The sequence below is a fragment of the Papaver somniferum genome, chromosome 1 (genome assembly GCF_003573695.1).
Source record: "Papaver somniferum cultivar HN1 chromosome 1, ASM357369v1, whole genome shotgun sequence".
In the NCBI taxonomy this organism is placed as follows: domain Eukaryota; kingdom Viridiplantae; phylum Streptophyta; class Magnoliopsida; order Ranunculales; family Papaveraceae; genus Papaver; species Papaver somniferum.
Window position 1 is genome coordinate 116,817,068 of NC_039358.1, and position 6,090 is coordinate 116,823,157.

A 6,090-nucleotide genomic window follows, 5' to 3' on the forward strand; every position below is an offset into this window, starting at 1 on the left:
TGAAGGACAAGCAAAAAAGAAACAATTCCGTAGAAAGTTGGCAAAGGAAGCAAAGAAAGAAGAAGAATTTAGAGTATATATGATAAGGGCAAAAGAAGGCAAAGGAATACCCAGCGAAATTTCTGATGAAGGAGAAAGACCTGTGAAAACAATAAAAGAACCAACACCGATGGGAGAACCTAAACCCAGTTACATTGCCGCAGAACCAACAAAAGAAATAAATGTTGGGACTATAGAAGAACCTTTAATATTGAGAATTGGAACCAAAATGGATGTGAAAGAAGAAGAAAGAACTGTTAACCTGTTGCGAGAATATAAAGATGTTTTCGCAGGAAGCATGGATGAGATACCGGGAATAGATCCATCAATTGCATGCCACAAGTTGGAGATTAACAAAAATGTGAGACCATTTAAACTAAGAAAAATTGCAACAACTTACCATTCTCAAATAGAAGAAGAACTATAGAAAATGCTTGATGCGGGAATCATAAGAGAAGCTAAATACCCAGAATGGATAGCGAATATGGTCATCGTCCCAAAGAAAAACAAAGGAATCAGGATTTGCATAGATTTCACTGATTTAAACAAAGCTTGCCCCAAAGATAGTTTTCCGTTACCAGATATTCCTCAAATGGTGGAATCCGCAGCGGGAAACGATAGAGTATCGTCTTTAGACGGGTACAAAGGGTATAGCAAAATCCCTCTCGCTGAAGAAGATCAAGAACATACTGCTTTCTTCGCCCCTAGAGATTTATATTGTTACACGAAAATGCCATTTGGTTTGCAAATTGCGGGAGCGACATACCAAAGGATGGTAGAGAAGGTGTTCCCAAAATGGATACACAAAACATTAGAAGTATACGTGGATGACATGTTAGTAAAAAGTAAAGAAGCTAAAGACCATGTACAAGACCTGAGGGATATTTTTGAACAAATGCGGCAGTATAACATTAAATTGAATCCTGAGAAGTGTACTATTGGAGTTGCATCGGGAAAATTTTTAGGCTACATTGTATCAAAGGAAGGAATACAGGTTGATCCAGAAAAAGTGCAAGCAGTTCGTGACATGCCAACACCAGCAACAATAAAAGATGTACAAAAGTTGAATGGGCTTATAGCTTCGCTGGGAGATTCATTTCGCGATCACCAGACAAATGCAAATATTTTTTCGATATACTCAAGAAGGGTGCGAAATTTAAATGAACTGATGTATGTGAAAAAGATTTTCAAGGGATCAAAGAACATCTTATGAATACAACTATTTTACAAAAAACAGAATCAGGAGAAGAATTATTGATCTATCTTGCGACGACGTCGCATGCATTAAGTGCTGTGTTGTTGCGAATAGACGCAGGAGTGGAGAAGCCCATCTATTACATTAGCAAAACTTTTAATGCTGCCGAGAAGAATTATTCAAAGATTGAGAAACTAATCTTAGCATTAGTTTATGCATCATTTAAGCTCCGCATATATTTTCAAGCGCACAAGATAAAGGTATTAACAAAAGTACCAATTGAATCAGTGATGAAGAATTCTAAAAGATCAGGAAGAGTGGAGAGGTGGAATGCACAAGTGGGCCACTTTGACATTAAATATGAAATTTTTTCTTCACCAAAATCACAAGTTGTTGTAGATTTCTTGGCAGAATTTCCTTTAGAAGAAGATGAAGCGGTAGAAGAAATGATGGATATAGAATAAGAACACGGAGATCCAAAAGATTTATTAACAGAACCAAATAGATGGGAGATATTGGTAGATGAATCATCAAATGGAGAAGCAAATGGAGTTGGAATTGTTTTAATTTTGCCAGAAGGAATAAAAATGGTTTTTTCATTCAGATTGGAATTCGCATCTACTAATAATGAAACGGAATATGAAGCTGTGATACATGCCTTAAAATTCGCAATAGAAATGAAACTAGAAAATGTCAGGATCACTAGTGATTCGCAATTAGCTATTCGCCAAATAAAGGGAGAATATACTACAAATGAACCATCCTTGAAGAAATACAAGAAGCTCGTTGAAGAATTGTCAGCGAAAATCCCAAAATAAAATGGAGGCACATCTCAAGAAAGGATAACAGACTCGCAGATGCTTTTGCTTTCATCACAAGCATGATGACAAACCCAACTGCGAGATACATAAAAATACAAACACTTTTATCACCATCAATTAATAAAGAAGAAGAAGAAGTGGATGTGATGATAATAGACAATGAAGAAGAAGAACAAACGAACAATATCGCAGACTGGAGAACAGAACTTCATGCATATTTGGCGAAAGGAGAAACACCAAGGAATAGATTAGAAACACACAAGTTAAAAATCCGCGCAACGAATTATGAATTAAGAGATGGACTGCTATACCGAAAATCCTTTAACGGACCTTCACTCAGATGTTTGACACGAGAGGAAGGAGAAAAAGTGCTAAAAATGTTACATAGTGGGGATGCTGGCAATCATAGCGGGGGAAGATCTTTGGCACATAGAGCAAAAATGCAAGGCTATTACTGGACGTACATGTATGAAGATTCAAAACAAATATCAAGGCGTTGCGAAGATTTTCAGCGGCATGGAAAGAAAATACATGCACCTGGAGCACCGTTATCATCTTCAACCAGTGTGTGGCCTTTTGGAAAGTGGAGCTTAGATATTGTTGGGCCATTTTTACCAGGTTCTGGACAAAGAAGATATTTAATAATCGCAACAGATTATTTCACAAAATGGACAGAAGTGAAAGCAGTACAACATATTCGCGACAAATATATCTTTACATTCATATTCGAAAATATCATTTGCAGATTTGGAATTCCTGCGCAGTTGGTATCTGATAATGGGAAACAATTTGAAGGACATAATATAGAAATGTTACTTAATGCATTCAAGATAAAATGTGGAAAGTCTACTCCTTTGTATCCACAAGTTAATGGGCAGGTAGAAGCAACAAACAAAACAATTGTAGATATATTAAAGAAGAAATTAGAAGGACATCACAGAGCATGGTGCGAACAAGTACATAATGCAATATGGGCTTATAATACAACTAGAAGAGAAGCTACTGGAATGTCACCTTTTTGTTTAACATAGGAGTTGAAGCGGTGTTACCAACAGAAGTTGTTATTCCAAAAACAAAAAGAGAAGGTTGGGAGAAAAATCTTAGCGCGGGTTTGATCTTAAATAAAACTGATGAATTAGAAGAAAGAAGAGAAAAAGCTTTACAACATATGGAGAATTATCAGCGAAGATTAGCCCGAGAATTATAATAAACGTGTCAAAGTACGCGAATTTCAACCAGGAGATTTAGTTCTGAGAGAGAGACCAGTATATCAGCGAGAAAATGGCGGAAAATTAGCGAAAAAATGGGATGGACCTTACATCATTAAGGAGATAGTTGGAACAGGAGCTTACAGATTAATGGATCCAGAAGGTAGAGATGTTGGTCATAGACTTGATAGACCATGGAACAGGTTGTACTTAAAAAGATATTATCAGTAAGAAGCTTTGAGAAGTTATGGATTCTGAAAGAATAATTGCAAGATTTTTCATATCAAAATAAGACCATGATGTGCGAAATTTTCGCAGAGATAATCACAGAACAATGACATAAAATAAAGGGGCGAACCTTTATGGCGTACACCCTAGTTCGCGAATAAAATTTCGCAAGAGGCAAATGTAAGACCTAAAGTACGTCATATTAGGGGGTACCTGTTGCATGGCTCGGGGAAAGGCTACACCGCCACCGGAACCTGAGTCATGGAGATTTGGGGTCAATAAAGCCCATCCGGGAGAGGCACCTTGGATTCTCAGCTTAAGCATATGACTTGGGTTGGGCGACTAAGGTAATAAGGACTCTCCCAAGGAGTGCAGATCTGATCAAGGCACCGAGGTACACGGTTGAGTCAAGAATGTCAGGGACGTTTAAAGCGTACCTTTCCATTCTTGACAAGTCTTGGCTTATACTGCACTCGGCCTAAAGAAAACCCCACTTAGGGTGCAGTCTCGTAACCATAAGCCCTATAGGTAAAAGGGATAGAGGCTGCGAAAACAACTGGTTGTTGTTAATACTGGATGGGAGGAGCTAACCGTGTATGGTATAAGTACGCCTCCTTGAAGGGGCAACCAGGGGGAAGATAAGGGCGACACCCTCCATTAGGGAGCTGATAAGTGTCTTAAGACGCAAATGTCATGAGACTTTCTATTCGCAAGAGTATTAAGGCTTGTCATATTTGTGCAACAATCCTGAAGAGGCAATAATACAAAAGAAAAAGTTAAGGCGAGGTCAATGGGTTTTCGCATGAAAGTGCGAAGACGTCCTGCGATTTCGTCGCAAGACGGCAATGTCACGGGGCTTTATTTTCGCAAGAATATATAGGCATGTCATATTGTTGCAACATTCCTGAAGAGGCCATAATACAAAAGAAAAATTTAAGGCAAGATCAATGGGTTTTTGCATGAAAGTGCAAGGACGTCCTGCGATTTTGTCGCAATGACAAAGGTGGCATAATAAGACCTTTAATTAGGAAGGAAAAATAAGACCACATGACAAAACAAAATATTTATATGTATTCATCACAGATCATTTCTCGCGAGAAAGATAATGAGAGGCAAGTATGGGAATCAGTAAACAAGAGGCATTATCTTTCTCGCAAGCAAAATACTAAAAGAGAGAATTAATTCCAAAGTTGGTTGAAGAATATTATTCGCAAGAAATAATAAAGACGAAACAATTCAAAAAGATAGAACTAGATAAGAAGCTCTTCGCTAATGTTCACATTATCGCCAGTCCTTTCTTCATCTCGATTCTGATCTTCCTAAGCATAAAATCCATAACACAAAAAATGAATAGTGCGTAAAAAAAATATTGGTATAATATGCATAACATATGTTAAGATAGCAATTAATAATACCTCACAAAATTCTCTATTTCATCTTCTAACCCTTTTTCAAACAATCTCATTAAAATCTAACATCCATCTGCAACATAAACGGAGTTCATCAACATCAACTTAACAAAATCTGAGAGAAAATTCTCAGAGTAATTTTGTCAAACAGGTTATAAGTATATATAAATAGATCAGAAACTTACCTTGAGTTCGAAACCAACTATCAATAGAGAACTCAAATTCTCTGATAACTTCTCCATCAAACTTTCTCGGTATTTCGTTTAGTCTCCATCAAGTGGAAACCCTACATCTTTTCTCACCATAACATCGACTGCCTGCAACTTTCTCAAGGTTATTCGAGAGGAAAAGAGATTTGAAGTCGTTTGCATAATGAAGTAAAAGTTTTGGATCGAAAGAGTAGGCGAGAATATAATAAAAAGAGTGCGTCTAGAACTTTCAGATTTTAATTTTAGATTCCCACAAATTCTTTGGGCGGGACATTCAGATTAGGGCGCCAAAAATTGCCGCCATGTTTCTTTGACTATATAGTTTGGGCGCCAATTGAAATTGTGGCGGCAAATTTACAGTGGACGGATCAGATGTCAATCCGGCAAATTTACATTGAACGGATAAGATGGCAATTCCTGTGACATATATTCTCTTTGTTTCTATTGGCCAAAGTGATATCATACGGACCTTACTTCATATCTATCTAATCTATCTATCTATCTAAGAGCAACTGCAGTGGACGACTAAACCCAAATTTGGTGTCGAGTGGGCTGGCGTAGTGGAACGGACCATCGATCAAAATTTGATCAAAGAGTAAAACTCGGACCAAATTTGGTCGGCGATTAAGACCAAATCCAAATATAGTCGGGCGTTTATATAATGTCCGCCTACCAGACGGGCGTTGGTATAATGTCCGCCTGTAGCCGCGCGTTCGTAAAGTTAACGCCTGATGCAGGGCGTTGGTATAATGTCCGCCTGGATGGGGCGTTGGTATAATGTCCGCCTGAATGGGGCGTTGGTATAATGTCCGCCTGGCATGGAGCGTTGGTATAATGTCCGCCTGGATGGGGCGTACGTAAAGTTAACGCCCTACACCCAGGCGTTGATATAGTCATATACTGTTGTTCACAAAGTTTTGAAAACTTTGCTTGGGGCGTTGTCTTTATCAACGCCCCATTTTTTTTTTTTTTTTTTTTTTT